Source organism: Pinus tabuliformis, chromosome Q (assembly GCF_031772625.1).
Source record: "Pinus tabuliformis cultivar Carrire ecotype Pingquan chromosome Q, CPIR1, whole genome shotgun sequence".
In the NCBI taxonomy this organism is placed as follows: domain Eukaryota; kingdom Viridiplantae; phylum Streptophyta; class Pinopsida; order Pinales; family Pinaceae; genus Pinus; species Pinus tabuliformis.
In genome coordinates this window covers 1307494238-1307518600 of record NC_142296.1, presented here as the reverse complement: position 1 = coordinate 1307518600, position 24363 = coordinate 1307494238, and the positions used below count along the sequence as shown (strand labels likewise).

At 35.8% G+C, this 24363-nt stretch overlaps 1 pseudogene; it reads right to left on the bottom strand.

Moving 5' to 3' along the window:
* The window catches only part of LOC149224635 (protein IQ-DOMAIN 6-like), a 71693-nt pseudogene extending 67012 nt beyond the window's left edge, over positions 1 to 4681 (bottom strand).
* Between the last annotated feature and the right edge of the window lie 19682 nt (positions 4682 to 24363).

Here is a 24363-nt window from a genome sequence, read left to right as displayed (position 1 = left end):
GTATGCATCACACCTTGAGCAAGGAGCAGTCAGTATGGTCCAGTTTTGGCCAGTTCAAAGTGGTTTTTCAAGTGGAACTTCTGGGAAATCATACAATCAGTTGACCATGATCCTTTAGGGTATGAAAGAAAAATTTTAGGGGTTAAATAGCCCTTGGTTTATAAACATATATGATTGTGGTTGCAGTTCCCAAATATGTCTATAACAAACACAGATGAGTTGGAAGTTGGGTAATTGTTCGCAGAGAGGAACATGACATGCAAGGGTAAGTGGTGACTGTAAAGGAATGTTAAGTCAATGCATCAAGGACCGTGATATGCAAGAGTAAATAATGGAGTATATCTTAAGAAAAATTAATGAATCTTTGATCTAGCTTGCAAGCTTCATTGAATTAAATGAAGAAAAATTATTTACAAAAAAAAAGATTCGATTATAAAAAAATAGAGCCATGTTGGAGTACATTCTAAGAAATACGATCAAATCAATAAGGATGGGGAGCCTTACTAGAATCTGCAGGATGATTGAGATCTATTTTTTAGTATGAGATACTCAAGTTCCCATCCTCATGTTTAATGGAGAAACAAAATTTAAGCATTGAAATGCAAAAACAAGATGGACTGCCATGGTCAGGTACACACTCAGGAAGCAAAGAGGATAATAGAGATAGTATTGTTCACTGCAAAGTAGAGAGAGAAGGAAGACATCAAGGAAAACATCAATCATTGTGCAGCAAATGGACAAAACCCAGGATTGCAGTTGTGAAAAATGGGAAAACAACTTGTTGCTAATTCTAGAGAGTTGTGTGGATATCTCTATGTGTGTGTGGTGTTGAAAAAGGTTAATTGCGCCTACATTGCATTGGGAGAGGCTAATAGTGCCTACTTTGAAGAGAGAGGGTGAACTGTGACTTAGATGCTAATAGGAGGCCATGAGTGCCTATACAGAAGTAGAGGATCGAGATTTGAAATCTTTGTGTAAGATTGTGTGATGTTTTATTGTGGAAAATTTTTTGTGGGATTGTGTATGAGCGACTATTGTTGAGTAGAACAAAGAGCCTAATTTTGAAGCCTATAGAGGAGAAAAAAGAGTTGACGTGAGGAAATATGTTATCATATACAATGAACATTAGTTCCTCATTGAGTGTGGGTTGAAGCCAACATATAAGAAGTTGGTGCTTTCCTTTTATAGGGTGTCTGAAGAAATATTAGGGGTGTGTGCCTCCTTTAAGTTGGTTCTTCAATAAATCCATGGATTTGTAAGGTGGTGTTTTACATGGTTCTCTTGGTAAGCTGATCATACATCTACAAAAGGAGTGCACTGGTGCTTCCTACTAATGGGTGCTAGAAAATAATAAAAGAGATTTTTTCCCTCCTGGGAGTGGTGCTGCATAAAAAATAAATTGATTTAATAGATTAGGTTCTATCATTTACATCATAATAACAGAAAAGATTTCGTGGTTTTTCTCCTGGAAGGGTTTCCAAGTTAAACATATATGTGTCATGTTTTTTTTTGTAATGATATGTATGCTTCTATTGGTTGGTATAGGTGTTGTTATGTTTGCTTAATTATTTAAAACATAATTGTTGGCAAGTATGAATGTTCAATATAAATTTGTTGAAATTTTTGAATTAGCCTTAATAGTGATTCGCATACTCTTAGTATTAAACATTGTTTCCAACATGAGGACTGTTGGAAAATGTTATATTTTGTAGTGTGTGATGGCTCCTATCAATAGGTATATTATAAGGCCATTTTTCCATCCTCCAACCTATAATATACCCTTTTTTCACATAACTGAAATATTATAGACCATAATGTGTTTTATAGGAAGGCTAAAGGATGTTTTCCATGCTTCATGGCCAAATGTGGTTAATGTGCAGGGAAAAAAGAAATTTTTAGTACATTTCTGATGTGGAGGCACATTGGAGGGATATAGAGTAAGTGTAGGAGGCTTTTACCTTGCATTTACTCTCCTTTTAACCTAAGTCAAAGTAAGGATCTAGGGAGCTAGATCCACATTTTTTGAAGTTTTGGAGTGAAGAAGCCTTATTTTCAAGGAGGCTTTCCCTTAATCCTCTTTGTATCAATAAATAGGCCTAAGGGATCATTAGTGAAGAGCTACTAAGGGCTACGAACTTGGGACTGTCATTATTACTTTCCTTTACATGATGTACCTAGAATTTATTTCATGCTAACGAGAAGTATACTATTGTTCTACATCCAAATTAATTTTGAGAGAATTGAGTCCCATTAAGTTAAAACCTAACACAAAGGCTCAAGTCCCTCTTTGTATCTTATTTACACATTATTTTTGTAGTAGCATCCTTTCCCTGGTTTTTGTACAAGTTTATTTGCTAGAAAAATTATGCTTGTGGTCCTCATTACAACCTCCCTTTAGGGAACTATGGTTGAGGGGTCTACAGTAGCAAGCCAAAGATATGTTGTTGTTTTCCTTTGTAATTTGTTATGCTTTAGCTCATTGTCTCTTGCATACTCTAATATATGGTTTTTCAATCAAGGAGTTAAAATCATCTTTCTTAAGTTTTCATTTATGTATGTTAGATGCATTTTGTAAGGTGAATTAGTTCCGAATGAAATAAAATCCTTCTTCATTTGATTTCATAAAATTTGATTGATCCATTCTTGCTTAGATTATTTTGCGACAATTTGATTATCATTTTGAGTGAAAAAAGAGGCTTTATTGTTGGTATATAGCATTTATCAATGGATTTCAAGTTTGGAACACTCATCCTACATCCCCCTTTTCATCATTATGCCCTTCCTTTTCATCTAAAACTTCCCTCCTACCAGCGAGACCATATTTCTGCGTTATTTGAGGGACACTGTGTACATTTTTTTTTGTGCAAGAAGGTCCTTTCAAAGGTAATAGGCTTCGAGAAGGCCCAACACAACCACCACATACCCATACCTACATTTCTCTACCTTTAAACAAAATTTTCCAACCTCATGATGTTCACGGAATCAATTATGTAGCAAAATAGGGCAATCTTGTAGCAATCTTATGGCATCCTATAGCAATCCTGTAGTAGTACCTAAAATTTATCATATTTGCTCCAAAATATTCATTTTGTATTTTAGGCTTCAAAAATTAACTCTAGCCTTCGAATCCATTGTTGAGGAGGACCCAACACCACTTTAAACCTGTCATTTCTTCAATTCAAATGCAATTATGCAGTTAGCATTAGGTGATGAATTTCTAAACTGAATGGTAATGATGATTTTATTATGAAATGAATACACACTCTATTACTCTAGCCAAGTTCCTTTGAACATAGCGATTAAGAGGTTGATTTTCCAATGCAAAGTAGATTAGGCTTATGTATTTGAGTTCATGCTCTTAAGATTTCAGTTATAAAGTGTTGTTATTACATAGCATTAGTTTCCTTTCAAAGAAACTTTTCACATTTTGAAATTAGACTAATGATTCACATTTTTGCAAGTAAAACAAGCTTTAAATTTTAAAAATAAACAAGAACTTTAAATTTTTGAAATTAGAACAGCCTTTACACTCTTAAAACTAGGGTAAAAATTTAGATCTCATGAATATCACTTTCCATTTATGCATGTAGAGAAATTGTTTTCATTCCTGCAACTAGAGTAGAACCTTGTTTTTGATGTAATTCCCTTCCTTGAGCTAGCCAAAAGAGTCATCTTTGTGTATCATGATTTGGTCCATTGATTAAAGGTGGCATGAGTAGAACTTCACCAACTATGCATACAACATTGTCACCTCTTAAAGTTTTTATGAACCCTGGGTTAATAATTAAGGTTGGTAGGCTTGGGAATCTCAACAATTTTGTTCTAATAATGGGGCTCATCAGTGTGATCTTTGTCATCAATGTTTTCAACCTCAATTTTCTACAACTTAAGATGAGAATAAAATTTTATCTCTTCACAACTCCAATACATGAAAACTTTATTAATATTTTCATTTTGTACAACATCCATGTTGTCTTCAACATTACTGAAACTTTTGTGAAGACTTCATTAAAACATGGTATTTCAAGCCATGCTTCAAGGAACTCTAATTATTCTTTAAATTTTGTTCCTTCTCCCTATTTGCTACTAACATCTACACCATCAAAATCAAAGTTCAGTTTAAATTTTTTTATGGAACCACATTAATTCTATTCTTTCTACTCTACAATGAGAGATTTCTTATCTTACACTTTCTTCTATTCACCTACCACTTCCACTTGTTTTCTATCCTAAGGTACTTCACATAACTCGTCTTCCACTTGGTTTTGGCTTCTCTAATGAAATAAAATAATATATATGATATTTTTCTATTGCATCATCTCCAACCATTCATCTTTGGCTAATTTTTTGTGATGAAACTTATCATCAAAAAATTTCGTTGTTTGATTCATCATAACATTGGCTGCTTCAATTGAAAATGGCTGTCATCAACAAGATCCATTGTCAAAATCACTAAATGGTCATCCACTTCTGATTGTGCATAGTGGGATACCTAAGCATATGTGTGCTCTTTCACTACTACCAGTAAGAGACCATCATCATTGGCATCCACTTTGTAGAGAGATTCACCAACATTGTTTTGTAGATATGTTTGAATAGATCCTCCTTCATCTTCTACTTGAATACTTCCCCTTACACCAAAACTCCTATCAAGGGCATCCCAAGCTTCCTTTGCTACCATTTTTGTTGGCTTTACGGATAATGTGTTGTCCTTTATGGCAACCTGCTTGTAAAATACATCCTTGATGTCATCTTGGTTACATTATGATGGCTATGGAACTAATGTAGATAACATGTATTATGGTAATTTGATATGGACATAGAAATGGTAATTCAGTCACAGATGAATGAAAAAATTAAAGATTGAGAAAGTATACGTGGTTCCTATGAATAAAGGTCACATACATATGCAGGTCTTGTGAGAAAAGGTCATGTACATAATCCAATCCATTAAAATATGGATACTAGGGGTCATTACCATGGTATTTTACCATAGTAATTAGGGACGAAAAATTTATTTGATCTTGTCAAAGAATGCTAATGGAAGTACCTAGGGATTTACCTCATGTATTGAATAAGGAAAAATATATAGAAGGAGATGGATATCAAGGTGTTGGGTGATCCATGTGAATGGTTTATTCCTATGTGATTTGGTATGAAACTGGTGTGCATTAGGAAGCAAGGGGAAGACTCATATATGAAAGATGAGAAGCTATGTTGATATATACACTTTATTGATTTACTACTTGAAAATGTATAAGTACCTAATAATGATGGATTTGTGATTATACTAATGCTTTGATCTAAATGAATTCTCACAAGTCTCTAGTTTTGACAGTGAAGGATGAAAAATGTTAGTTGTGTCTGCAACAAAGGTATGCTTTAGATATTTAATATTTGTACATTGGTCTTCTTCTAAATAGTTGCGTACATACGTGGATCTATTTCTATTCATTCACATATATATTATGAGATATCTTTTTCATATGTTGAGATTGGTATTCAGCTGTTGCACATGATAAGCATTTATGTACATTGGTCTTCTTAATAACAATATTACATTCTGGTCAGGGTTTTGATGATAATAATTGATGAGTTCTATTTTTGTTTTTTAATGATGTGTTTTTGCATCTCGTAGTATTGATTAGATTGGGTGTGCATTAATTTTATCTAGTTCCAATTATTCATTTAGATTATCTTGCTTTAGTATTCAGTTGGTTTACATTGCTTCAATGATTCATATTTGGAAATTTAATAATTCAAGTCGGTATATAGCATAATGTTGGGTATGGGTCCAGTTTGAAAATATGATGAAAGGCGGTCTACAGGTTTTGATATTTTGAGATAGTTGACTCTAGTAGGAAATATTATGAAATGTGGTCCACAAGGAGTGCTGAAGGTTGGAGCCTTCACTAATGGATATATAGCTTCCTTCTAGTGGTAACTGGTAAATTTTTGAGGGGGTTGTTGCTCCCTTTGGTAGGAGCTAGTAAATAATTTTGAGGTGTTGTAACTCCCTTCCAGTGGGTATTGGAGAATGAGTGGAGGCTATATCCTCCTTTGTATGCTTTGCTACATGTTTCTAAGACTCTACACCAATACAATATGTAATGAATATTTTCTTTAATGAGAAAGAAAACAAAGGTTACGGTAGTTGTGGTTTTCTCCCACATTAGGTTTCCAACTAAAAATCTTGTTGTTTTATGTTTTTTTTTATGTGTTGTGATTTATCTATAGTTTATTGGATACTAGATGGTTAATGAATCAATAATGAAATGGTTAAATTTAAATCATTGATGGATTTATGATAAATTAAGTAATTTGGGTATACATTGTTTTCCTTCACTAAATTTTCATACACCCATCGATTGCATAAAGAGAAGTAGCTTACGTAATTCATAATATGAAATGAGAAGTTAAAGTGATTTAAGAATATTTATTTTCCCCCCTCCGCCAGCCTGTTAGTATTTTTCTAAACATTTTCATGTACTATGAGGCAAACAATGATTTCATCTATGAATTTTAATGTGAAGGAATTCTTTTACCTTTTGTCTTTCAACTCTTTCAAATAAAACTCAAATCACTCTTTTTTTTGCTTCAAATTTCTTATTCCCTTCGATTTTACCATTTTTTTAGCACTAGCTAAATATGGCTCAATAAAAAAATCAACACACGACCAGTGGTGAATACACATATCAATGATCCAACATATCGATTCACCTACAAATATTTATCAAAACCAATAGTGGCCTGAAACTCTTTACTTTGTACTCTAGCCATAGCATTGAAAGGAATTTTGAAACTTTCTCACAATGAAGACACTTCCATACATACATTGGAAAATACATTTTCATTTAATAAACCAAATATTCTTCCAAACTGCAACATTACAATGGCCATACGAATTTGAGCCACAAATCTGAATGACCCCTTTTCATTCAAAGAAATAGTTCTTCCAAAAACAGAAACTTTTCAAAAGAATTTGGCTTGCCTCACAATGATAGTTTTCAAATAATCCTTTCTAAAAAGCCACATAAGCCCTCTGTTAAATGAATGAACATTTTTTTTAATTATATATAAATCCATTTTTTAATAAAAAAGAATGATCATTTTTAATATAAATGAGGCCATTTTTAGGAAAAAATTGAAACTTTTGACAAAGAAAATAGAAATGATTTTTATGATGCATACCCGCAACTGATATTTTGACAAGTCAACGCTTGGTATTTTTGTACCTTTTTTTAATTTTGATGAATGGTCCCTTTTTTATATTGCATATTTTTATGGTGAATTCCTCCTTTGTTGATGTTGCATACTTTGAAATATAGTGTTTTCAATATTCTACAAACTATTTTTGTGATGTTTTTAGTGATTGTTGCACTACCTGATATAGAGTGCCTACGTTAGTCCAAAAGAAACTCTATTACATAAGTTTTTCCTCTTCTATCACACCTTTCCTCTCTGCAAAGGTGTGATAATATAGATTTTATTTCACCTTATTTAGTTTTTTATAAAATATTCATTTCTGAGACTACAATGGTCTCCCTCTTGACCTCGATCTCCTCTCAACATCTACTATTTCTTTGCGAGAATAAATAAAATTTGAAATGTTTCTCTCTTTAGAGTATTATGCAATTTGGTCCTCTAATACCATGTTAAAGATAGAAAATTTGGAGTGAATTACCCTTCCCAATATTATCAATAGATAAATAGACTATATAGGAGACAACAATAATAAATGACTAGTGTGAGACTCAACTTGAAGTAAACTCAAACTAAATATGACACCTACATTGACTATTATGACACCTAGCAGGTTGTTGGAATTAATTTCTTGAATAAATATCTATTTCCATGGCTATACAATATAGATTTTAAGTATAACATTTGGCTTGCATTCGAAATAGTTATGTTCAATGAGAACTATAGTATATAGAAACATCATTCTTTCTAATAGCTTGTAATACCCCTCTAGGCTCATGTAAATATTCTTTATTTAGACTAAACTATTTTTAGTAATGGCTAGAAAGCCATAGGGATTTGTATTGGAATACAACATGGTGATGTATTAAATAAATTTGAAAAATAAAAATAAACTGAATAATTAGTTGGGAAAGAACTTGAGTTAATGAGATCCTTATCCAAAAATTTAGAAAGGGAAAACTTCCCTTAATTACTCCTAGAAATCCCTAGGAGGGGATTAAAATGATATAATATGATTGGGAGAAAGAGAATAGGTTAAAATGACTCATAATCAAAGAAAAACACTGAAAAAGGGTGAATAAAGCATTTCAGGAGAGAAATGTAGGCTTTAATGAAAAAGGGAAGGGACTTTTTTGAAAAATAAGAAAACCCTAGGAAATTCACCTTGTTGACCCTAGAAAATGGGATGTCACTTACGGAAGGCTGCTAGGGAAATGCATAAAAATTCCTTGCCATGAATCACAAGAGGTTTTTTATTCTGGGGAAAAAGGATATCTCACCTCGAGGAATAATCTATGGAAAAAGATTCATGGTTACGGAAAACCATTTGTCCCAAGATAATTATAGTTGATATCAGTCAGAACTTCTGATTGATGAGCTAAATCTACTTTTGTTTATTATGTTCATTGACTCTTTCACCTGAATTTTATTTCTAATGAACTATAGTTAAGAATTTTGGTGAATATTCAATTATAGAAATGTACATACAATTATATATGTTAAAAAGATGTCGATGAGTGATGCTTAAGAAAAGGATTTGTAGATATTGTGTAGAAATGATTGAATTTATTATTTAGGAAATATGTTATTTAGAAATGAATGAGTTATGTAGATTTGTAGAGTAAATCCGTTATTTAGGAAATATGAACTCTTATGTAAGGAATTGTTGCTCTCATAGATTGATATATGTACATAAGTAAGTTTGTAATTGTTTATACTACTAATGCTACGAATTATAATAGAATGAAAATTATGACGAGATTTAGACGGTATAGGGAAGAGAGTAGATGAAAAATTAGTAAATGGATTCTAACAGATGAAGAATGACTATGAACCATTCAATAATTGAAGGTGTTTTCCTCTATGTTTCTTAATAGTTTTCCCATAACTAGTTAGGGAAAAGTTGAATCAGATGTTGGTTTTATAGGTTGAATGAATCTTGCTACTCTTGGACCTGAATTTACATCAGGTAGCATTCTATCTCAATAAAGAAACCAAAATAATTACCTAAATAAGAAAGTGAAGTCTAGTGGAAGATTGTTGATGTTAGAAATCCAAATGAAAGATTCGAAGCATGAATTCTAGTTGTTATTAAGTGGTCATTTAATTATAGGAACAATAGGAATTATGAAATAAAATTTCAATGAACAAGATATTTAAACCTTATAGATAAAACAATGAAGTACTATGTACAAAATTATTACACAAGTAGCATGCATTTATGAAAGTAAAGAAATCTATGATTAGTTTGATTGTGATAAATATATTGAATTTGTAGAAGAACTATTTGAACGTTGTGCCAAAGTAGTGAAACTATCATAATGTAGTGCCAAAAGCTACATATACAACAAAAAGTAATGACTTGTAATAAAATACAAGGTGTGCAACACTGAGAAAGATAAATATAAATTTTTAATATTAGCAACACATTAAGCTTTCTCTTGGGAGAAAAGCATGTCCATATCCCAGTCAGAAGAGGTATTTAACTATTCAATTACTCACTATTGTAATTATGTCAAAAGGAAGACACAATCGTTTCCGACATAAGCCTCGTATACAGGACCAGCGAAAGGTCTAGCTGAAGTTAATGATTTAAGAATTTACAACTGAATGAGTTATGTATTTGATAGTCACTTCATCCATATAGGATACTGAAAACATAAGAAGTTAAATGTGCACAAACAATCACACGCAGTGAAATACTTAGGGCACCCGTTTTCTCATAATATGTTTAAAATGATGACATAAATTCTCGAATAAATTGATGTCATAGTTTTAAATCCATCCTATAATATTAATATTTTGAAAATAACAAAACAAGAGAAGAATTGGTGGAATAGACAAAAAAAAAAAAAAAAAAGTAAAGCGGGGTAATCTAGTATGCACAGTATCATGACGAAATTCCCATATTTATAAAATTTCATCTTGGTAGTCCATTTCATAATCGTATACTTATAATATATTAAGAACTTTAGACATAAGAAATCAATAAATATTTCACTTTTTCGATCGAAGTATTAGATTTCAAGAACACTATATAAAAGGTTCAGATAACAATACCTCAAGGCTTTATCTGAGACTGTAAAATTATATAAATGATATTCCTATAAATAGAAAACAAAAATAAACTCCTCCATCAATAGGCAGTAAGAAAGTCCATTATTATTTTAAACAGTAATTGACAAACAAAGAACTATTTAAGCTAAATAGAAATCTCTAATGGGAACCTTTAGGAAGAAAGGAATGATGCAACAACGTAAGAAATGGGTACATTTTTAGCCACAAAATACACAACCATGACAAGGTAGGATTGGCGAGCCAAGTGAATGTAGGCCCAATTCACTTGTACAACTGAAAGGGATTAAATTAAAACAAAGGTAAATCGACTAATGTTAGTGGCCGACTAATAATAGGTACACAACTTTAAACAATAAGTAAATCAATAGAACTTTACCTGTTACAAGTTTCAATGTTGTATATTCACCTCACTCAATATGAAGAAAATTTAACAACAAAAAGATAACCAATAAGTAGATATGACTAAATCGAAGAAATCAGAAGAAAACTTAAACAAGCGAGCCTATTTTTTTACAATACATAGGATAAATGAAATTTATAAAATGGATGACATGTCGACGGAAAGGACTGAGAGTTAGCAAAATTGGCGACCCTCATTTGGTGCCCATATTTTTCCCTAAATCACAGGCCATGAAAACTTGTTAAATCATTATAAGAATGGTAAAGAAGACAACTACAAAAACAAAGTAATGAGAAGGAAAAACTAGTTTTTTCTCAGATAGAAAAATTATGGCTTATATTACCTCAAAGGTGTAAACGACAAACTTCTAAAATGGGTAGTAGCGAACTATTAAATAGATGAAAGACTATGGCCTGCAACCATATTTCAATTACTCCTTCTTGGAGAAATGAAAAAACCTAGCGAAAATTCGTAGATAGAAGCCATAGGTGAGCAGACACCCTGTTTGAAACATTAACTGTGACACACAGAAGGGAACTAGCAAGTAGGTGGATGTTCCTAGGGTATTCACTGGGAATTTCTGTGGAAAATTCATACCAACAAATGGAGTAAATGATAAGAGGAATACAATACCAAAATGTTTATGGTTTGAGGACGATTTCCATGAGTCATTGGATCACTCCTCCAAATCTCGATCGTCTACCTAGAATCATCTTATCGTGCGCATTAAACCCAATTGTCAAACCATGTGAAGAGCACATGGTATTTCTTAGATGGAGTGAAGCAAGTGCATCACGTTTTCTCGGGCGCCTCGAAATTCATACCATGTGGACTATGGACAATAGTGAATTTTGTGGAAGATTTTAATATAATTGAGTAAATAAATATCATTTTAAACATTAGAATATGAACTTGTTTATCCATGAATTGATATGCAGTAAGGAAGGGTATAGGTTATGTAATTCCCAAATTTATCCATAGAAATGGAATTTGAAATGTGTACATTCCAATAAGGGTTGAAAACATTTATACCCTTGATGTGGAAATGTGAACAGTATCACTTAATGACAGTGTGATAAAATGAGTATAACAGGATTTCCATAGCAACTATAAAATAGTAATGAGTGTGAAGAATAAATAAATAAGAGTTAATCATATCCATTTGGATATACCCCATAGAAAAATTATAATATTAAATTTAATGTGGCGACAAGGTTAAGGTTATTTCGTAATAACAAATAAAGGAAAAAAAGCAATCAAGTGTTTTGAAGGTATGTGACAAGTGGTATGAGAGCCAAGTTGTTAGACATTTAGCTTGCAATGGACTATCACAGTTTTGAAAAAAAACGTTATATATATATATATATATATATATATATATATATATATATATAATGAAATTATTCGTTACAGAATTATGTTGTTTCATAAGGTACATACTTGTAGTAGGTTGTTACAGGATGGTAGATGAATCTCGTCAACCCATAACAGGAGGGAAATACTTATATGTTGAATTGGGAGGACTAATCACAATACCTAATTATTAAATTCTAGAGGTCATCAAGAATATACAACAAGAATTGGCTAAGCTAAAACCCAGTACTGAACGCCTGGTGAGAGCCATTGAGGAGCTGAATGTATGATAAGGGTATTAACAAAAAAACTAACCATAAAAGTGTAGAACTAGAAGGGGAAAAGTGGAAAGAAGTAGATACCATTTTTTTTTTGAAAGTGCTAAAGGATCAGATAAAACTTATTCAAAATCACAGAGGAAAAACAAGAAAGGGGAGTTACAAGGAGATTTCTGGAGGATTAAACCTCACACCTTTGATGCGGAAAGAGAGGAGGATGTTGAAGCATGGATTATTAACATGATCAAATACTTTCATCCATATGACTATGAAATTAAACTAAAGGCCTAATTTACTATTTACTAGTTATAGGGGAACGCCACTCTGTGGTGGGAAGAGGAAAAACATATATATCTGTTGGAAGAAAAAATTGTCTTGGGAGGAATTTCAAAAGAGGATTAAACCCATATTTTTGAGTGAACATTATGATGATGACTGTGCTAAGGAAATCGATGAATTAAGGTTAGTATAACTTATTTTTAATGAGTTTGTAGCAAAATTTACAAACTTACTATGGTGTGTTGCCTATATTAGAGAGGAGAAGGAAAATGTTCAAATATTTTTGAAATGTTTAGCAACACCATACAAGGAGAGGATTGAGTTAGAAAATATGAAGACCATGGAAAAGGTAGTAAGGAACTCTAGAATATGTTACCTATAGTTCAGAAATAGAAGTGAAGGTTGCAAACCTTGGCAGAACAAGGATAAAAACGTAACTGTTATGAATATCAAAAGACACAAACATTCATATTTGAAATTTTTTGGTAAGGATCATGAGAGGAAGAATTTTAATAAGGAAAGTGTAAACTAGCGAGCTCAGTCTCATACCGGGTCAAAACCCATGGATATGAATAACAAAAATAATACAAGAGGTAGAGAGTGAGAACCATTGAAGTGTTGGGGTTGTGGAGAGCCACATATGTTAAGATACTATACACATAATCGAAGATCAATTCAAAATATATAAGCAGCTCATGAAGAAACTATTGTAAATGATGTGGCCAATAACATTCCCAAAATCACTGTGGCATTAGAAGACATGCAAGTTAAGCATCAATCCACAATGGTTGAAATTGAAAGTAGTACCCTAAACAAAATATTTTCTATTTTAATATACCATGGGGCTATTTTAAGTTATATTAGCCCTCAAATTGTGGAAACATGTAAATTAAAATCAGATTTTCTTTACAACGCATGGCTAGTATAGTTAGCAACCAGTACAAAGTGGAAGGTAACTCAACAAATAAGGCAATGTCCTTTGGAATTGAATGGTTATTCCACCAAAGTAAATTTTAAAATTCTTTTGTTAGGATCATATGATATATTAATTGGCATGATCTGGCTAGAAAAATAGAAGGCTATCATAATTTTTTTAGAAAAAATTGTAAATTGTGTAGATCAAAGTGGAAAAACCAAATGTACATGGTGCATGTGGAACAAGATTAAAAGCAAGGATAAAATCAAAGATTAGAGACTATATTGGTCATAAGAAAATTTCCAGATGTCTTCGGAGAGGAAATTCCTTAGCTACCATCTTGTAGAGATTTAAATTTCTCTATTGATTTGGTACCAGGTGCTACCCCCATGTCTAGAGCCCCGTACAGAATGAGCCAGAGCTATTAGAATTAAAATTGTAGCTACAAGAACTGCTAGATAAGGATAAATTAGATCAAGTGTGACATCTTGGGGGGGGTCAATGTTATATGTCAAGAAAAAATATGGCACATATAAAACGAACATCGATTATAGACAGTGGACCATGTTAACCATCAAAAATAAATATCCATTGTTAGGGCATAAATATACCTCAGGATGAGAAAGGAAAAATCTAGAGTAACATCAAACCATGCTTAACCTGGTAGCTAGCCCTACCAGGTCGGGAGAGGGCTCTCTCCTTGTCAATCTCAGGAAAATTTAGCAAATGAGGCTTGAGAGGACTGATATAAAGATTAATTTTAGGCTAGGTATATGCTCAGAGGAATTTGATTGAATTTGATGATGTTTTGCTGGCTCAAAAGTGAAAGGCACATTTGGGTCTGGGGATTGGACTCAGTTTTGCAAAGTTTTCTGTGGGGCGAGGTAGGAAATTCTTTAGTACTTTAAATTTAATGAGATGGAGAGTATTAGGACTGGTGAAGAGTTGGAGAGGGCATGAGAGTCTCAATGATCCTCTTCAAATAGTAGAAAACATAAATAATAAAAAAACCTTAGGTAGAGCACTGCAATTTCAATGATTTCTACCTCTTATGCCTGATTCATTTAGTTTAGCCGATAAAGAGAGAGATTGGCATACATGTAAAACTTGAATTACAGAAGAAGAAACAATATCAAATAAACTCACCATAGGAATCCCACAAAATACTGCAAATCCTAGTCTATTCCTTTGCCAAACTGTAGAGATGAATGTACAATGCTGCTCAAACGATTTCACAAGAGTCTATCCTTTACCAATGACTGAAAAACTACTAGATATAGGCAAAAAACAAATCATGCTAGGCTTTATAGGTCGAATTCATGAGTTTAGAAGTTGTTTCAACAAAATCTAAATTGAGAAGTAAAAAGTAGGGAGTGGAACAACTTCCCTCTAAAAACTGGGAAATTGATTCATTCAGTTCAAAGCTACCTTTCCATGATGTATCTACCTCGATGAGTGAAATTTTAGCATATTTACATCAAATTCCATCAAGTTACATCAAATTACATCATGAATTTAACTATGAGAAAGAGAAAAGTCAAACTGAGAAAAAAATAGGTGAAAAACAGAGTCTTTTGGCCAAAATGACAAAAATTCATCGTGTGCACCGTGCTCCTGTCCCTGTGCATTGCGCTACTTTGGAGCTGATTTTGGAGGCATTTTCGTGCACCAAATTTTCTACAAGTGAGTTTTTGGAATGTTCTACCTGTCTACTTTCCAGAACAAGTGGAATTTCTGAATTTGGTGTCCATTTGCCCCTCCAAAAATGAGTTCTCCCAACACTGCTTCCTGTGTGGCCAAAAAGGGGCGGAAAGGTCATTTATGAGGTGTTTTTGACCCTTTTTCAAGCTCAAAACTTGTCAAAATTTCTTAGCCATGTGAGGGCATTCATATCTTTCCAAGAGGAATCCAAAAATGCTGAGTTTTCCTCAAAAGGAGGTCCCTAGCAAAACCGCGCGCCAAGCAAAAAAAACCTAGTTTTTAGGCCAAAAATTCAAAATTTGCAAAAGGTTTACCAAATTTCTTAAAATATCGCATGAGTGTCCTTCATTAAGTGTTGTGTATGGCTAAGAAAGCCTCAACCATGATATGGAGTCTATCTTGCTCATTTCTCTTCCTCAATGTTTTCTTCAACTTGGGCTTCAAAATCCTAATTCCTGCTTTGAAAACTTTATTTCTCGCCAAATAGTGATAGGCCATGTGCCTCAACATCTGTTTCTCTTTTTTGGACTTCTCTACCATCTTTTCCAAGTGCATTTTTGCCCTCTCAAGCCAAGATTCATTATCTGCTTCAATTTCTTGTTCAAGTGGTGTCAACTTCACTTTCCTCCTCTTGGCAACTTGCCGGTTTTCTCTCATGCTTTGGAGCTCCATGATGGTTTGCTGATCCTCTAACTATTTTTTCCTTTGCTCCAGATAGTTGACTATCCACTTGGCTCTTTCCAGGTTGAGAGAAAAATCATGAATGTCATCTTGCTGCTCCTGAATGATCTCCTCGAGCTTTGAGCTTTGAGAGCCCAAGTCAGTGTCATCATCTTGAATGAGGATGAAATCTCTCTCTTGAGCTTATGAAGGCCCCTCATCATGCAATGGCTACTTACCCTTGTCCTGTGCCTGCTTTGTTGTTGAAGGAAACCATACTGTCATGCAGAAAGAGTCAATTTTGCAGACAAAACCGACCTCCCTAGAAGCTAAGGCTTTCTAGTGACAAACAAGACAATCAAGCACTATCTTTCCCCAAATATGCATTTAAAATACAAGCAAACAGGTGTTTAAAGCATACCTTTAGTCCAACGCTATTTGTAGCAGCCAAGCCTCTCCGATCCAGATGAGCTCCTCCTTCTCTTTGAAACCTGCATTCACTAACAAGCAAACGATTACATAGCACCTGAATAACTCATATAATGAAACATATTCATCATAAAGACCAAGGAGTATATGAAACAAATTATATATAAAAACTTGTTGAGAAAAATGAACTTAATTGTATTAATTGGAAACAAAAGAAACCATTACAACCAGTGCCTTGGTGTTGTGCAGGTCCCTCCTAGGGTCCACCAAGAGTTCTCCTTTACTTTGATCAACTGACCCACTTCCAAATGAAGCTAAGAAAAGATGGGAATCTCTCCTCTCAAGCTCTATAAGGGAGTCCTAATTTCAGCAGCATCTACCCTTAGGAATGTTCAGCTTTCAACCTCCCCTCCCTCTGGCCCAATGCCTATTTTTATAATGCTTTGGAGGAAGTTAATCAGGTCCACCATCAATTGGATAAGCCCCTCTTTCAATGGGATAGCTCCCCTCTTGATGGGATAAGTTCCTCTTCCATAGGGATGCATGAACCATCTGGAGGCGCTCAATACACGTTAAACCATCTTCTAGAATGCTCTAGATTCGATCACAAGTAACTTTTTTGAAGTAAAACTCGCGCCTTTTGACCTTTATAGGAGTATGCACCCACCCCTTTACAGGCAGAGCGTACAAGTACGCAGGTATTATGAACTTGAGGTGCGTACACGCACGTAAGGTTAAGAGAAACTGCGTAACCAGAGTTAATTGAATTTTTAAGGATTTTCTCTCTTTCTTGGAGTTTGACATGAGGAGCAGAGGTATAAGACTTGCCAAGGAGGACAGTATGATAGTTGATGGAGCCATACCGACTGTAAATAGTCATGGTGACAAATTTTAGTGTAACAGATTGCCCCCTAAAGTGCGAAGTCTGTAGTAGATTAGGGTTTCATATCATCTAGGAAGGGTGAAGCACTTTATCATTTCAAGGATTATCTTGTGGAGAGCCCAGTCGGAACCTGCAAATATTCAACACAAAATACATAGATAAGATCATATCATCGCTGAGGTAGGCATTCCCATACTCAGATTGAAAACTTTAACTAACAAACTAACTACTGCTCTGATATAGGAATGATTTCACAGTACATCATAATCATAGACTCATGTAGACACAGTATGGACACAACCATCTCTTTATTATTAGTCTACTGTATAATGAATACAAAAATCCTCGCAGCCTGGATGGTGGAAACTAGATCCAAGGTCTTCATTTTTACTTCCCGAAATGGTACGATTCTATCCATGCGAATAAATGAGTTGATGTCGAACATGGTAGAACCACTTGATTACCAGTCGATGATGTAAACTGTTAACAAGTGTGTGAGAGACCACCAGTGATGTCAATGGTTCTCAAAGTACCCAGTACAATCCATGAGATGTGAATGAATGTGTTGATGTCGAACATATCACGGAATCCTTCGATCGAAAGTTAATGATGTAAGCTGTCGTCAAAGGCGAGAAACCTGCCATTGATGTATGCAGATTTCAAGGTATTGACGATTTCTAGGTCATCTTTCTAGATAATGTGCTGATGTCGATAGAAAGCGACCCGTTGCAGGCAAGCCCACAACACGAAATCATAGATCAAGTTGAAGAAATGTAGCTGTAAGGACTGACTCAGGGATGGTCAATATGGATGACGGGTATTTTGCAGATGAATGGTTTGTTTGCAGTGACCTCTTGAACACATAACGACACAACATATGGCTTGGTGACAATTGACCCAAAGTTAATACCCAGAACCAGCTGAAGATTTTCAATGTGGTTTGATCAACTGTTAGGCAAAGGATTTCCCAACCCAGGTGAATGAAAGGTGTCGTGTTCAAGAGTGGTGATAAGGTTTCTCTGAGACAAAGGATAACAAATATGCTCATTTTTCTCTCTTTTCCCCCACCATTTCTGGCAAGTACCTCTTTATTTTTTACAAGCTTGAGGAGGATAAAATATGCTTGATTATAAGCTCATCCTTCGGATGAGTCCAACTTAGTTTAGATTCGAACCCTAAGAAGGAGTGGTCCATTCCTGTTTGTAATCGAACAGGTCCTTTACTGTGAAATTTTAATGAGTCCAGTATAGGAGAAACTCAGCGTTTTTCAATTTTAGAGAGTCTGAAAAAACTTAAGAAAACTCCAGGGTTGAACTTTTTCATAAATTTGTGTCTCCCAAGCCCGAAAAAGTATAAAATAATACTTGAGAGAACCGCTTGATCTTTACGACGAAGGAGTACTTTCATGATTAGTGTCTCTGACCTGAAAAGTAAAAAGTGATCAAGGACACGTCGTTTTACTTCCAATATCGAATTTGAAACGACAAAAATTCGGCAATCTTTTCATGTTTTTGGTCAGAAAAGGGCTATAAGAGGACCGTCTTTTAATTCCGTTTGAACGAGTGTAAAAGAAATGCTCGGCAATCTTTTCATGTTTTAGGAGTCAGAAAAGGGCTTAAAGATGACTCTGATGTTTTTGTTTGTGAAAAATGACAATTTTCCTTGAAAATCCTTTATCCTGCACAAAAACCAACACATTACTCATACCTATTTAAAGATAGATAAAAATACTTTGAAAAATACCTTTTCATGGTGAAAAATAAACAAATTTACCATTTATTTACCCAAAAAACCTATAAAAAGGGCTTTTACCAATTCATTTTTACCATTTCACTTTTGAGGAGAGAAAAAGGGCTTTTGGCAAGAAACTTCCCGTGGACACTGCAGAGAATCCGACCGTCGAAATCGAATGCCGTCTCTTTCAGGTATTTTACAACATCCTCCTCTTCATTTTCATCCATTTAGAATTTGTTTTTAGGCCCTAGATATCATTTTTTTGTAGGCTTTGGGGTTTCAAGATCCACCTTTCGGGGTACGTAGGTGCCACACTAGGGACCCGCGTACCCCGACATTTTCTCAGTTGGGAAAATGCCGGGCGTACGCACCTTGCCTTAAGGAAACCTGCGTACGCATGCTATGTTCCTAAAGGCGGGGTGCGTACTCCGCGCAAAGGGTTTACAAACCCCAAATTCTCCAAATTGGACCAACAATTTTTTAATTTCATGGATTCTAATGGATGTTTTCTGGTGTGTAGATTGCCCACCATGCTTGATTGGTGCGAGAGAGAGCACGAAGATGTTGATTTGGCCACCATTAGTCATGAACCGTCCATTGATGCTTTGAAGGCATGCAGCCTTTACAAATAATGGGCCATACCTGGCATGAGGGCCCAGGTGCGCTTTCTAGAGTGGCTAGTAGAGAGATGGAATGTTCAGGACCAGTGTTTTTATATTGGAGGGCACCAGCTTGAGATAGAGCCCTCAGATATCTACTTTCTCACTGGTTTTCCCAAGAGAGGTGAACACTTGACTCTGTTCGGGACTAGGCTGGGTGGCCAGTCCATCGCTAGTCTCCGACTATAGTGGTGTAACACTCAGTCTCAGGAGAAGGGGATAGAGATCAAAACTATATCCCGACCTGAACTTATGGTAATTGCTTTTACAGTTACCAGACTTTGCGGGGCTGCCGCTTTACACATTGCCACTGGATCCCAGATGCGGATGGCGATTGATTGCTATCGAGGCACCATTTTCAACTGGTGTGATGCTGTGTTGGCCAATTTAAAGGGCCAACTGACTAGGGCCAAAAACAGACAGCTAAAGACTTTTGGTTATGGGCCTTTAGTTGTGAGTTTTGGCCTAGATAGGGTTCTGATGCTGATCCCACAGAAGCTCATTGTTGAGGCTGGGCTTCCCCGAGAGCCTAAATTGATGCGATGGGTTGCGGTTATGGCCCGTCATCCTGATGAGGGCACTGAGGTTGTCCGATTTACTCCGGAGTACTTTCACTGGTTAGAGGACCAGGTCTTTTCTATACAGGATTTTCCTTATGTCGGAGTTGATTTTCGTGGAGATCCGGACATGGTTCTTCCACCGGGAGAACAATGGGATGACATAGGTAATTCATTTTTCACTTGTTTTTAAATTATCTATTTTTTTGTTTTTTACATCCTCTCAAAACTGACAGTAATAATTTTCAAAATGCAGATGTAGGCCCACATCATCCAGCCAATCTTCGGCCTTTTGAGAGGAGACTACCAGTTGCAGTGGCACCGGCACCACGGTACGAGGCCACAGAGACCTTAGCTGAGTTGGAACAACACCTAGAGCGTCTAACGGCAGATATACCAGAGACTACTATAGACGATATTCCTATCAGGCTTCAGCGCTATGTAGTCGCAGTCCCAGGACCTTTTAGAAGGTTCTTGTGTAGGGTATCCCATGCAGTGGTGTCGTATAGAGAGCATCACCAGTGATTAGATGGTCGCTTTGTAGACACATGTGACATTTTGGTTTTTTGTACTTATCATTTTTGCCGATCATAAAGTGTTTTTCAACCTATGATCGAAGACGATGTATTTTTTGACACACTCCTATCTATATATATCATTATTACTGGCTTATCTATTGAACATGTGTGATGAAATGTTTTTTAAATTTACATGTATGATTATTGCAAATGTCTATTTAACATTCGAGAAGCAATTGCATCTGCTAATGTATTTAAAGACCTTGGAATATGCTGATATTCAATGTAATCAAATTCACGTTCCAAGAGACGCACTCTCAAAAATAACCTTAATAACATTGGGTTTCTAATGGCATACACTCTATTAAGCTGTAATACATTGAGTTCAGAATCTAACCTCACTATCAAACTCCGAATTCCAAATGAAATAGATTCAGACAATAACTCAATCGCTGCACTGTATTCTGCAATGTTGTTTTTTGTTTGACCGAGGCTCACCCCATGCATAGAAACTAACTCATCAGAGGGCGAATAGATAACCTGAGCTGCGGAAGAGATATTCCGTGTATTACGAAAAGCACCATTAGCGAATCCAATGTATGTTTGGAGAGGCATCGACATCTGAAATATCAATAGTAAAACCAAGATAAGCCAGAATAACGACGAAAAACACACTCTCTAGGCTAAGCACACTGTCTAAACTAACAAACACACCAACTAGAAAGAAAAACCTAACCTAACTAAAAATTCTCCATACCCATCATTTAAGCATAATACCTCTTTAGGTAAAGTCCATTTCTGGGTTTACCCAAAGAGTCCCCGTCAAATTCTACCAGCTCATAGGCCCCTTTTGCTAGCTTTCGCTTGACAATATAGGGCCCATGCCACATAGGAATGAATTTTCCAGCACCTAATTTATCATTAGCTTGATCATATAATAGCACTAGGTCTCCTTCTGAAAAATTTCGAGGGGTCACATTTCGATCATACTGAGCTTTCATACGTTTTGCGTGAGTCTCGATCGCCAATACAGCATCACGTCGAGTCTCATCTAATTGAGCTAAGTATAATAAACACTTCTCCTCTTTGGAAGTAGCTGAAAGTAATTCGATGGCCATTTGAAATGACAAGATTTCGCATTCAATGGGTAGCACAGCTTCCAAACCATAAACTAGTTGGAAAGGAGTGAAACCTGTTGACGTTTTCACTAAGGTTCGGTATGCCCAAAGCACTGAAAATAACATGTTGTGCCAATTCAACAGATGAATACCAATGATTCATCGGATCATGATAACTAAAACTTTGTTGATGGACTCAACCAGAGCATTGGCTTGTGGATAATAAGGAGTTGAGATACCGTGACGCAAACCAAGCTGGCCTGTAAGTTCTGTCATCATAACGTTTCAAAAATGGCACCCATGGTCAGTGATTATCGCTTGTGGGACACCAAACCTAGCAATAATGTGATTGAATATGAAAATTGCAGCTGTCTTGCCGTCTGCCTCGAATGTAGGCATCGCCTCGGCCCACTTAGTAAAATAATCTACCGCAAGGATGATATACGCATGCCCCCCGGCCGAGTGAGGGTTACATGTAATAAAATCGATACCCCATTTAGCAAAAGGATCAACGACAATTATAGGGTGGAGAGGAGCAGGTGGAGCACGCATCTTTCGATAAAACACTTGACAGTTGTGGCATTTCCAGACCGCAGTAATACAATCTTTAAACAAGGACGGCCAGAAGTAACCAGCGCACAATATCTTTTGGGCTGTGGCATACCCAGACATATGACTGCCACATGCTCCAGAGTGACAGTCATTCAGAACCCTTTCAGCTTCTTCGTGAGTTAAGCAACGTTGAAAAAATAAGTGCACCCCACGGCGATAAAGAGTATCTCCAATAATTTTGTACTGTTGGGGCTAGAATTGAATTTTCCGACGTTCCGACTTTGAAACTTCGGGACGAAAGGATTGGGTCTGGAGATAGACGATGATATCCCCATACCACGGATCTAAAGTGTTGATTAGAAACAAAGATTCATCCGCAATGGGCTCCACTGCCACAGTTTCCGTGTCAGCACGCGGGAAGTCACACATTAACAAAACAAAAACTAAATATTTCTTAGACTTAGATTTCTCAAACTCCAAGTCAAACTCCTGCAGGATAACGATCCATTTAGAGTACTTGCCCCCTAGCAATTGTTTAGTCAAAATCTAGATCATAGGGTTGCAATCCGAAATGACTGTAGTTTTACGGAGTAGAATGTAGTGACGAAAACGTTGGACAGCTTGAACGGCTACCAATGCCAATTTCTCCACATGTGAATATTTGATCTTAGTTGGATTTAACGTTCGACTAAGGTAATATATCACATGTTCCGTTCCGAATTCGTCTTCCTGAACTAAGACCATCCCAATGGTGGAATGAGCGGCGGCGAGGTACAAAAAGTATTCCTAGTTGTAGTTGGGAGGATGCAGCAACAGTGCATGGGTCAACGCATGCTTGAGTGCATCAAAAGATTTCTGAGCTATCTCATCCCAAGAGAATTGAGCATTCTGTTTCAACAACCGGGTAAAACCCTTTGTAACCTCGGTGTAGTTAGGAATGAATCGTCATAAAACGTTTGCTTTCCCCTACAAACTTTGGAGTTGGCGAAGACTCGAAGGAGGAGGCAATTTGATGATAGCTTCGACCTTTGAGGGATCGACGCGAATGCCAGCTTTCGAAACTACAAATCCCAGCAATCGTACCACTTCTATACAGAAGACACATTTGTGTGGGTTCAACTGAATACGATAATGCCTACACCTCATAAAGATTGCTCATAAATGGACAAGGTGATCAGCTCGATGTAATGAATGAGCAGACAAATCATCGAGATACGGTTGCACAATGCGTTTGAAGTCATGAAACGCATAAGGCATCGCCCTTTGAAAAGTTGCTCTGGCGTTCTTAAGCCCAAAAGGTAATTTGAAATATGCAAATGTCCCCCATGGACAAATGAAAGCCGTTTTTGGTTGATCGGCAGGTAGAATATTTATTTGATTGTAACCGGAAAACCATCCATAAAGGAAAATATTTCACTGTCGGCAGAATCATCAATTATTTGATCGATATAGGGTGTTGGGTAGTTGTCCTTTGGACAAGCTCGATTAATGTCTCTATAATCGATGCATATTCTTATTGTTCCCTGTTTTTTGTTAACCGGAACAATATTCGATACCCAATCCGTTAACGGGATCAGATAAATGAAACCTGCTTTCAACAACTTCTCAACTTCTGCTTTAATTGCAGCCGCTTTTCGTGGGTGAATCTGACGCAAACGTTGCCGGACGGGTTTAGCATCCGGGTAAGTCTTGATCTCATGAACAACAATCACGGGATCAATTCCTGGCATTTCCTCACAGGACCAGGCAAACACGTCGCAGAATTTTTGAAATAGGGCCTTGTATGTCTGAATTTCGTCATCTGTACACGAGGCACCTATATCAATGTTCTCAACAATTCCTGGCTTAACTGAAATGTCAATGGGAATAGTTCGAGAAATGTTTCCCAAATTCAGCTCTGAATCAAGATTTTTCATTGGATTCTGAGCTTCTTTGACATATTCAGCTGTAAATATTGGTGAGAAATTATTTTCAAAACGATCCTCCTCAGGTAAAAACGAAGATCTGTGATGGAGATCTTCCCATGGTAAATCGTCTACACACAG